The sequence below is a fragment of the Carassius auratus genome, unplaced genomic scaffold (genome assembly GCF_003368295.1).
Source record: "Carassius auratus strain Wakin unplaced genomic scaffold, ASM336829v1 scaf_tig00002193, whole genome shotgun sequence".
In the NCBI taxonomy this organism is placed as follows: domain Eukaryota; kingdom Metazoa; phylum Chordata; class Actinopteri; order Cypriniformes; family Cyprinidae; genus Carassius; species Carassius auratus.
The window spans coordinates 16,352-27,189 of record NW_020523434.1 but is presented as its reverse complement, the minus strand read 5'-3'; the positions used below and the strand labels follow the sequence as shown (position 1 = coordinate 27,189).

The window sequence follows — 10,838 nt, the reverse complement described above, 5'->3', positions numbered from 1 at the left end:
TACAACTGAGAAGACACTGATAGACATATTGACTCACAGGAGCAGCAGTCAGAAACAGGCTATTTCAAGGGCATATGAAGAAACCACAAAGAGGGTAAATCTTTGTCCTCTTGCTCAAACACATTTAAGGAAAATTATAATACCATATGCCTAATTTTTTGTCTTCACCATAGATTTTTGTAAATGACTTGAAAGGCGACACCAGGGGCGACTTTGAAAATCTGCTTGTTGCGCTCGCCAGAACGCCTGCACTCAATGATGCTAAATGGCTAATCAAAGCAATGAAAGTAACTTGGATTTCCTAACTTTTTTATTTTAAATCTTGAACAAATTGAGACATTTAGCAATAATCTCAAACAAATTTCAGCTATATCTATGTGAACTTTTTTTGTTTGTTGTTTATGCATATTTTTCATTGTTTTACTAATTCATTTATGGGTTGTTTTTCAGGGGGCTGGAACGGACACCAACGTCCTGATAGAAATACTTGCCTCACGGACAAATAAACAGATCAAGGAGCTGTCTGCCGCATATTCTGAGAGTGAGATGAGGAATCTGTAGTAACAAAATGTGAAAGTTACTAAAAAGTATGTGAAACTATAATTGCTTCCCTTCTCTTTGCCTAATAGTAACAAAGAAAACGCTGACACAGAACCTAAAGACAGAGGTTTCAGGGGATTTTGGCAAAGCCATCCTTCTGCTTGCTGAGGTGATTATATACTTATAGCAGTTTATTGTAATAAAGGCAGTTCTGGAAGTTAATGATATTTTATTTGTCTCTCATTGTAAGGGCGCAAGGGATGAAAGCACCAGTGTAAATGCAGACAAGGCTAGAGAGGATGCAAAGGTATAGAACATATTCACTTTGAATTTAACCCGTGCTTTCAGCATCCGTTTTTCAGTAGGATTAATTAAAAAATAATTCTGTGTTATAGAAATACGGCATGTTGTCTCAGTCTTCTGCTGGTATACATATGATGGCCACCAGAGGACACTGTGTGTTTGTGTTGGCACATAGCTTGTGTTGTGTTTGGTGACATGTGCTTTCTCCTGACTATTCTCTGGCCCCGCCCATCTTGCGCTTGTGTTGGAGATTGTATTTACTTGTGTTGCTCCCTGTCCCGGTTTAACCAGTTAACCTGTATTAAAGATTATGTTATTTATATGATTAGATGTGAGCACCTGCATGCTCTCTGTTTCTTCCATAGGCCCTCTATCAAGCAGGCGAGAAGAGACTGGGAACTGATGAGTCCAAGTTCATTGAGATCCTCTGTAAAAGGAGCATCCCTCACCTGAGACAAAGTACAAACTTAATCATCCAAATAAGCAAAAACATTTTGCGTAGGAACTGAAATGGCAGGTGTGTTTTAAATATAACTTGACATGTTGCATTACAGCAATATTGGAATATAAAAACATCAGTGGCAAGACTTTGCAGAAGAGCATTGAGAAGGAAATGTCTGGAAAATTGGAGATCTGCTGGTTGCCATTGGTAATTTTTTTAATTATGAAATCAAATACACAATAAGCATTCGGTATTTGATTATTATTATTATTATTTTAGCTCTACATATTTTAATTAAATACACTTTTTTTCTTCTAGTAAAGTGTGTGATGAGTACTCCTGCATACTTTGCTGAAAAACTCTACAATAGCATGAAGGTACGAATAGAAGCACATTATTGTCTGTCACTGAGTTTGTACAATGCTGATGTTTATTTGTGAACCTGCAGGGAGCAGGCACAGATGAAAAAACTCTGACCAGAGTAATGGTCAGCCGTGGAGAGCTTGACATGCTGGACATCAGAGCTGAATTCAAGAAGCTCTATAAAAACTCACTCTACAAGGAAATAAGTGTAAGTATTCTCCACTCATATAAACACTTCAGCATAGGTTCAAGCCATCTGCCATTGTTCTTTAAAATATGCTTGAGTCCAGTAGTACATCACTTCCTGATCTTCAGGTTTATTAGTTGAATCATGCCCTCAAGATATCATAACCTTCACATGTGATAGTTTGACATAATCCATTCTCCATATCTGACAACGACCATATCTGTTTCAATATATTCCATGCAAATGAAACAAATGTTGATGAATATTTGATGTTATGATTGAGTGACATTTTTATTTCAGTCTGACGTGTCTGGCGACTACGGTGACTGCTTGAAGATGATTTGTGGAGGTGATGACTAACCCAGAAATGCTACTAAAGATGTTCTTGTTTGGTTATTTTGCAATGTCTGTTAAATGAATACATATAAATGAAATGTAATTTTAAAGCTTTTTCAAAAAATACAGTTTGTGTAGCTGTTTTACTGCAGGTAAAGGCACAGGGTAAAATTCATATTGATTCTGTTTTTTTTTTTTTTGTCTAAATTACTCATAAGGTTAAATTACTTAATGGCAAGGGAAAAGCTGATAGCCAACATTATTTAGAACATTGCAATGTTGGAATTTTGATAAAAAATCTGATAAAAACAATAAAGAAATTACTATGAATATTCCTGCATCTCGTTTTTTTTTCAAACAATATATATATATATATTATATATATATATATATATATATATATATATATATATATATATATATATATAAAACACACACATTTAGCATATTAATGTTTTGTAATGTTGTCCTTCAGAAATTAAATGGATCAGCAGACTACTTTTAAATGTTGTCTGGGAAAAATAATGTAGTAAAATGATTTATACCAATTATCGGTCCCTTAATCACTGTCCCTAAGTCTGCCAGACGTAAATGTCATTAAAAAAAAAAAGTACTTTCTAATAAGGCCTTACTCCGTCCATTTGATTCCTGCTTATGTTTATGTTACTTTTATTTTTGGTAAAAGAGAAAAGAAAATGGAGAACAAAAGGGGAAGAAATTGGACCTTGGTTTATTTAATAAAAATGACAATATACTATATTTTAATTAGAAATATGATAATTTTGCATAATCACAGCTCCCAAAGGTGTTATGCAACAGACAAAATCATAACTTCACACATTTTATGATAAAGATAACCAAGATATCTGAGCGTTCATGCAGCGTTGAATCATCTGCTCAGGGAGCTGCTGCTGATGAAACTTTGCACAGTCAGGGGAGTTGATCTGTATTGAGGTGGAGAAGATCCTGAGGGAACTGAAGATCCTCATTAATCCCATCTAATAATCCCAGACTCCAGTTAGTCCTCTGTCTCTCCATCAAACTACATCCGTATAATTCAGATAGCTGTCACATTTGTACAAGCAAGATATACATTTGGTTTAACAGCCCTCAATGTTATTTTTTTCTGGAAATAACTATTCAAACAGGTCATGATTTTCTTGCTTATATGTTCTGCAATTAACTGATTGTAAATTAGTCATTTTTATTTGTTGAATTGCATGTTAATACAGTTACATAGCCACTACCTATACTTATTTTCTGCGATGAGAAGGCCTTGTTCATTTTGCAGCGGTTGACCATTAGAGGGCAGGACATAATAGTGAAAAACAGACCTGAGGAGCCTCAGAGGGGCTTGTGTTGTCCACCCAGACTGGTTAACATCATGCGACTGTCTCAGTCATCTCTGTCATCATTATAAGTTGCTGAATCAGTCTCCTGATTGCACATAAATTAAATCTAATTATTAGTGTCATGTTTGAAATTTATTGGGTGATATATGTAGGGTATTGTATATAAAAAAAAAGTAAATCCTAACTTAAAACACTTTTTTCCAGACAAATTTTAAAATATGTTAAAGACGATAACAATATCAAGTAGATGGCAAATATTTTTTTACTATTGCAAAATAATAATTTACTATGCAAAAAAATCTTGAATAGGTTCAAAATAGGGCCCGAAGCTTGATTGAATGTTGAGGTCTCTGGTCTGTATTACTGTTATTAAATAACCATCCGAATCAAAACAGACATGTATTAAATAAATATAAAAGGGAACAAGGTTGAACATTTTGACTAAATAACGTAAGTGGAGACTAGCAAATAACAGCTTGTAGAAAATATTTAAACTTAATATAGACAGTATTGCAATTTGTTTAATAAGTTACAAAATCATTAAACCAAATAAAGATTAATGATGATGAAGGGTCCAAATATAAATAATTTGAACAGTACATGCATGACTACATAGATGCATAAATAGATTTGTAATAAATATTGCTAATAAAAATGAGTTTATTAGGCCTACTCTATTTAATTCCTATTTTTCAAGTTAAGTTAATTTTATGTTCAATAGTTTATCCAATAAATCTCGAAAATAAAACATGGATTTATGCCTCCGGTGCTTAAAAAACTCATGGGACACAAAAGTGTACCGTATTCACAGATTGTGCCAGTTGCACTTCTTAAGCACCTCTCATTCAAACAATCCATTCACAGCTTTCAACATACTAAAACACATTGGTTAAGAGCTTCATAAAGCAAACTGCTAAACAAAACGCAGAGAGACAGTCATCCGTTTCATCCCATCAGAGAAGAGCATATACAGGACGCATCTCGAGCACACCAATCATGACAATGGGAAGGAATCGGACAAAACAAAGTTAGGTTGTCAGACAGTCGGATTGGGCGATAACAAACCTCCCAGCAATTCTACGGAGAGTCACTGGAGTTCGAACTTTATCAGTGTGACTGGGGACTTCCAGAGCACGAGGAAGCACTCTGTCGTTTAAAAAGAAAATATAACCGACGCTGCTCGCGCAACGTCCGAAACGTACGGCAGCAACGAGGATTTCTGGCTTATTTTTGTACTGATACATTTGACTATGATACACAATGACCTGTTCAAACTGATAAGAGGAAGCTAGTCAGCTAGCGAGCTGGCTAACTAAACTATACGAAGGGGAAGTGGCAGTAGTCATCGTTTAAGAGATTCGTCAGTGTAGCTTCCGCCTAACACACCCACTTTCTGCCTGTTTGTTGTTCACATTGGTTTCAGATAGCCTGGGCTTCAATCATCTTCGACTCTACGCCGAAAGCAAATGCATGCCTTGGCTGAACAGAGCGTTTTGCCGTTGTTGTTAGCCAGCTAGCGAGGCGAATGTTCTCTCCAGCTTCCATATTACAGTCTCGCTAGCCCGCCGCAGCTGTAGTCGGCCTGAAGACATAGCAGCGTGGACGTTATCACTCGTGCTGTTGTCACTCATTAACGACAGACCGCTACCCTGACGGTTTACTTCTATGCAGTTGCTTCATCTGGCTTAGGAGGAAATTAGGAAGCATTCAGCTAACGTTACGCCTTTCTGCGTCCCTCGAGCACTGAATTGCCTGGCGCATCTCGGGAGAGCAGATCTCTCAGCATGCTGGACAAAAGAGCGGAGATGAACAGATTGGATTTTTAAGCGTCTTTAGCGTGTTTGGAACTGTCCATTTGGGGAAGGCGGGAACAAAAGAGGCAAGAATGAAGAAGTTTTCGCGTATGCCGAAGTCAGAGAGCGGAAGTCTCGGGGGTGGGTCTGGATCTGGTACTGGAAGCAGCAACTACATCGGGAAGGTGTTTGCTGTCGGTAGATACCAAGTGACGGTGGAAGAGCTGATCGCTGAAGGTAATGGAATCCATTTGTTTGGGCCACACATGTAACTAGGAGGCAAAACCTGCTGGTGAAGTTATAAGAGCCCCCCAAACCCCTCAGACATGATACATAGAGTCAAATGGTGTTCAGGAAAGATGTATCAAGGTAAACATGCCGTTACTACAGGTTGCACTTCGCCATGTCCCTGCTTTAGGTTCTAAACATGTTGTTCCTTGCCATAAAAGAGGAACTAGCTTGGTGCTTGCTTGTCCTTCCCATAAATTCAAAGACAGATGCTTCCATATAATCTGATGTAATTTTTTTGCCTTTGTCACTGTTAATGATCACATGGTTTTGGATTAGGAGGTGTGGACTGACCCTAATCTTGAATTCATGTTTGTCACTGCAAACAAAACGGAGAAAAACTGGTCGGTGTCTTTCATCTTGTCCTCGTTGAACTTTTAGTACAAGCATTTTAGTGAAAGCTCAGGCCCTTTCAAATTTAGTGTTTTACTGCCCAAAATTACTACAATTATCTGTGCACAACAATATATTGAGATAATAAAGTTTATCACATAATCCTTCTACAGACCACAGTGTATATTTTAAGAAACAAGTTAAGAAGCTTGATGTCTTGATGATAATCTCTCCGGCATGGTTATTAACAGTGAAAATCTTTTTAGTTAGTAAAAACTTTTTTTAGTTTTTGCACACTTCATTTAATAGTATTTTTAACTGATAATTTCAGTATGTTGTAGTGTTTACTGTGTGTTCGTCTGTTGTGTCATTTACAGGTGTATCTCAATTAATTAGAATGTTGTGGAAAATTTCATTTATTTCAGTAATTCAACAAATTATTAAATCTTGTATTAATTTAAATAAATTCAATGCACACAGACTGAAGTAGTTTAAGTCTTTGGTTCTTTTAAATGTGTGATGATTTTGGCTCACATTTAACAAAACCCCGTCAATTCAATTAATCTAAATTAATTAGAATATTTCATATTAAGACCACTGTTGGGAACGTTACTTTAAAAAAGTAATTAGTTATAGTTACTCACTACTTGTTCCAAAAAGTAAGTTAGTAACTGAATTACTCTATAATAAAAGTAACTCGTTACCAGGGAAGTAACTATTTGCGTTACTGTTAAAAAAAAAAAAAAAGTTGCTATATGTCGAATAATCTTTTTTTTTTTTTTTGAGCAGTTTTCAGAAGTCAGTTAAAAAGAGTAGAACAGACAGGTGTTTGTACATAACTTTCAGTATTTATTGCACATCAACAGACAGCAAGAGTTTTATCCTGCACTTCCAAGTATTATCTTTGTAAGAAAAGTGTTTTTGGCCACTAGCTTTGTAGATGCGTGTGTCACACATTACATGTACACATTACATTCACGTTCTTGCCTTTGACCACAATGAATTTGAATTAGTGCTTATATCTCTCCCTTGAAAATGGCAACTTTTCATTGGATTACTCGCTATTTCTGCTGCGAATCTCGCGTGCATATGTTTTTGACGCCACTATGGATGCCGCTGGCATAAAAACACTGGCTCTGATTGGCTACCATAAAACACATGACTCTGCCTTAGCCAATCATAATCGCTTATCTCATTTTTAACCCATCTCCTCACTCACTGTGTGAGCCAGGGGTGCGTTCGGATTACATCGTTCATTAAATCAATGCATAGTAACGCACCGCATTTAACTTCCAGTAATGTTAACGGCGTTATAACGACGGGAAAAGTAATTAGTTAGATTAGGCCGTTACTGAAAAAATAACGTCGTTACCTAACACTGTTCTTTTAAACGGCGTTATTCCAAACACTGATTAAGACCAATACAATTAATTTTTTTGTGAATTGTTGGCCAAGTGTAAAGTATGTTCATTTATTGTACATATACTCAATACTTGGTAGGGTCTCCTTTTGCTTTAATTACTGCCTCATTTTGGCGTGGCATGGAGGTGATCAGTTTGTGGCACTGCTGAGGTGAGACGGAGGCCCAGGTTTCTTTGACCGTGACCTTCAGCTAATCTACATTTTTGGGTCTCTTGTTTCTCATTTTCCTCTTGACATTACCCCATAGTTTGGTAATGTAGGTCTCTATGCCTTGACCCCAGCCTCAGTGTATTCTTTGTGAGGTTCACTCAAATTCTTAAATTGAATTTGCTTGACAATCCTCGTAAGGCTCTGGTTCTCTTGGTTGGTTGTGCATCTTTTTCTTCCACACTTTTTCCTTCCACTCAACTTTCTGTTAACATGCTTGGATACAGCACTCTCTGTGAACAGCCAGCTTCTTTGGCAATGAATGTTTGTGGCTTACCCTCCCCATGAAGGGTGTCATTGATTGTCTTCTGGACAACTGTCTGATCAGCAGTCTTCCCCATGATTGTGTAGCCTAGTGCACCAAACTGAGAGACCATTTTGAAGGCTCGGGAAACCTTTGCAGGTGTTTTGAGCTGATTAACTGATTGGCATGTCACCATATTTTAATTTGAGATTCACCTGCTTGACCATTCTCACTGTTCTGTCAGGTAATGTGACTAATACAAGTATAAGGGTGTTTGTTTCTCATGCAAATGTCATCTGTTCTGTGAGTTTGGCTGAACAGCAACTTGGCAGCTCCAAACTTGCTGACCTGACACAATTATATAATTTGCCATAGGTGCAAAAGTTCACCCACACAAACGACTGTTTGAAAAGTGTTTTTAATTTCACTTTCTACTGGGTTGTTTTGTTTAATTTTTACATTCTCATCATTTGGTTACAATGAACTTCTCTTTCTTCTGTTGAACACAACAGAAGGTTTTTTGGTAGGAACTGACGAGTGTTGTTTACCAAGTAGTTCTGGTTACCATTGACTGCCAGTGTAGAAGCTAAAAACACTTTTCATTTCTCAGAATATCATAGTTCACAGAAAGCAAGTCATACATGTTTGAAAACCATATGATTTACGGATTTTTCTTCTTTTTTTGTGTCATTCATGGCCATATTTTCAATAGAATAAACTTCCATTTTAGCTGTAGTCAGCAAACCTGACAAAAGACAGACAGTTATGAAAATGTTCTGTTTTGAATGTGTACTGTTAATTTGACTGTCTTAAAGGGATAGATACAATCTATTTGACATTCCTCTGTGGAACAAAACATGAGATGTTGGGTAGAACTAATATTATTGTTTGGAAAAAGATTGATATTCTCAGGGTGCACATAATTTTTTCAGCTAGGTTCTAGTATGAGAACCAGGAGATTCGATTTGGTCCTCACACGGCACATAGTGTGGTCAGTCAAATATAACTATAAAAAGTTAATTAATAATAGTAACAATATTATTGCAATTTAATACATATATAAATATAAAATAAACTAAATAAAGTGTGAATTCTAATTTATTTTAAAATAAAAAGGGAGTATTAAATGCAAATACAATTATTTTATAGTAAACTTCAAAATAAGCAATCTTTTATTTTGGCTGGATGCCGGTGAGCGAGTATATTCAGTTCCCTGTTTAGCTCCGTTGACTGTAGAGCGTCAGTGAACGAAATGTCACAGTTTTGCGATGTGCTTTGAAAATGGTAGTGGGAAGCGTAGATTTATGCTTTCAGTTTGAAAAGCAGTCTTATACTTTACAACTTGTCGATCTAAAATGGTAATTGTACATTAACAGCTGTCAACCATGTCGGTACGCAAACGTAGAAATGAAATTTACTGAAAAATCTACTGAAATGTAGACCTTTATGTGTTTTTGACCTACACTGTACATGACGCGAGAACAGACCTATGTCTAGTTTCAATGTAAAAATAAAAAAATGTAAATTTTGGTGGTGGTAATTATGTAGTTATGAATTTAACCAAATTAGCATATTGTGATGTCACTGACTGGGTCTGCAACCCGTGCCTTCGGGCGCATCGTTGCAAATCTCATTTTGATGCAGGCTATATAGACCACAAACAAATTGAAATCTTTGTCAGAAACAATGAGGTACTGTTTTACTTCCATCCACCACTAGGTGTCAATGCAACCTACAAATGAGAGACCATTTACTTTGCTTTCTTTGGTTGTCACTTTTGTGAAAAAAATCCTGTTTGATTTGAGAGACAAGTGTTCATTGAATCGATTGTAAAATCGATTTAGCATGTCTGAAGTTTTATACGGCAAATAAATCCAAATATAGGTAAATCCATGGACAACAGGCAGGATGTAAAGATTCAATATGTTGGTAAAGACCTATATTTCTAGCCCGAATCTGCATACCGGCAGAATTCACATTTCTGTTGTAAAAAGAGAAACATTGTGCAGAAGTATTATTTGCTGTTGTGCGTGTGTGTCTGAAGGTGCAGTTGCTGTGTCGCTGTGAAAAACAAAACAAAAAAAACAACCTGGACGCGCTCCGAGAGAAGGTCGTTAAAATCAATTTTCATATTTTTGTTTTCGAAACTTGTGTTGGTTGGTCCAATTGATTCGTGCAATAGATTTTCGAACATAAAGTGACAGTTGTCACAGTTTTAGACTAGACGGGAGAAGGGATGGGAAAAGATCTGGGCATAGTTTTTCCAGAACTTCGTGCCAAGTTAATGCGGTGTCGAGCTGTTTTAATGAATTTTTTAGAGGTATTAAGGGGCCGTACCCATATGACTTTGAACATTGACCGCGAACATTTTGTTTACTGCAGCCGCAACCATTATTACCAATGAGAGTATGAGAGGAAGCGAACGCACAGGCCATAGTGTGACATCCGTTAACCAATAGTGTAAACATTGCTGACGTCACAGGGTTTTTTTTTTAAAGAAAGAACGTAGCCTTCGTTTGTATGTAGGCCTAGGCAATTTATATATTTACAATACTTATTAAAATATATATCATATTATTTTATTGCTCTTGTATTAATTGTTTGAAGAGTTAAAAAAAATTGGTTGGTCTTAACGCAAATTTACAACCGGCAAGTCGGTCGGACTAAAAGCAGAAAAAAATAAATAAATTAGTCGGTTCTAAATTGACAGGGTCGGTCAGGTTACGGCAAACAAGAATATTTTTACGGATGGCCTTACTTTGCTGAAGCGCCAGATGACATTAACATTCAGCTTGAGCAGATGAAAATTTTAACTTAATGAGAGTATGACAACAAGAAAATTAACTTTAGTATAGTGCTTAGGGACATTTTGCTCTGTTTTGTTTGGGTTTAGGAAATGTAATAAATCATATTGCCTATCCTCTCAGGATACCTGGTATCAGTGTTACAAGTACCCCAGGGCAGGCACATTGATTTTCCATTTTTGTGGCATAAACCCCATCAAAACGATGCCAGATTCACGTCTTCC

The 10,838-nt window shown here is 36.5% G+C and overlaps 1 pseudogene; it reads left to right on the top strand.

Moving 5' to 3' along the window:
* Positions 1–4: 4 nt before the first annotated feature.
* LOC113069663 (annexin A3-like) lies at positions 5–2,501 on the top strand (annotated as a pseudogene).
* Positions 2,502–10,838: the final 8,337 nt, after the last annotated feature.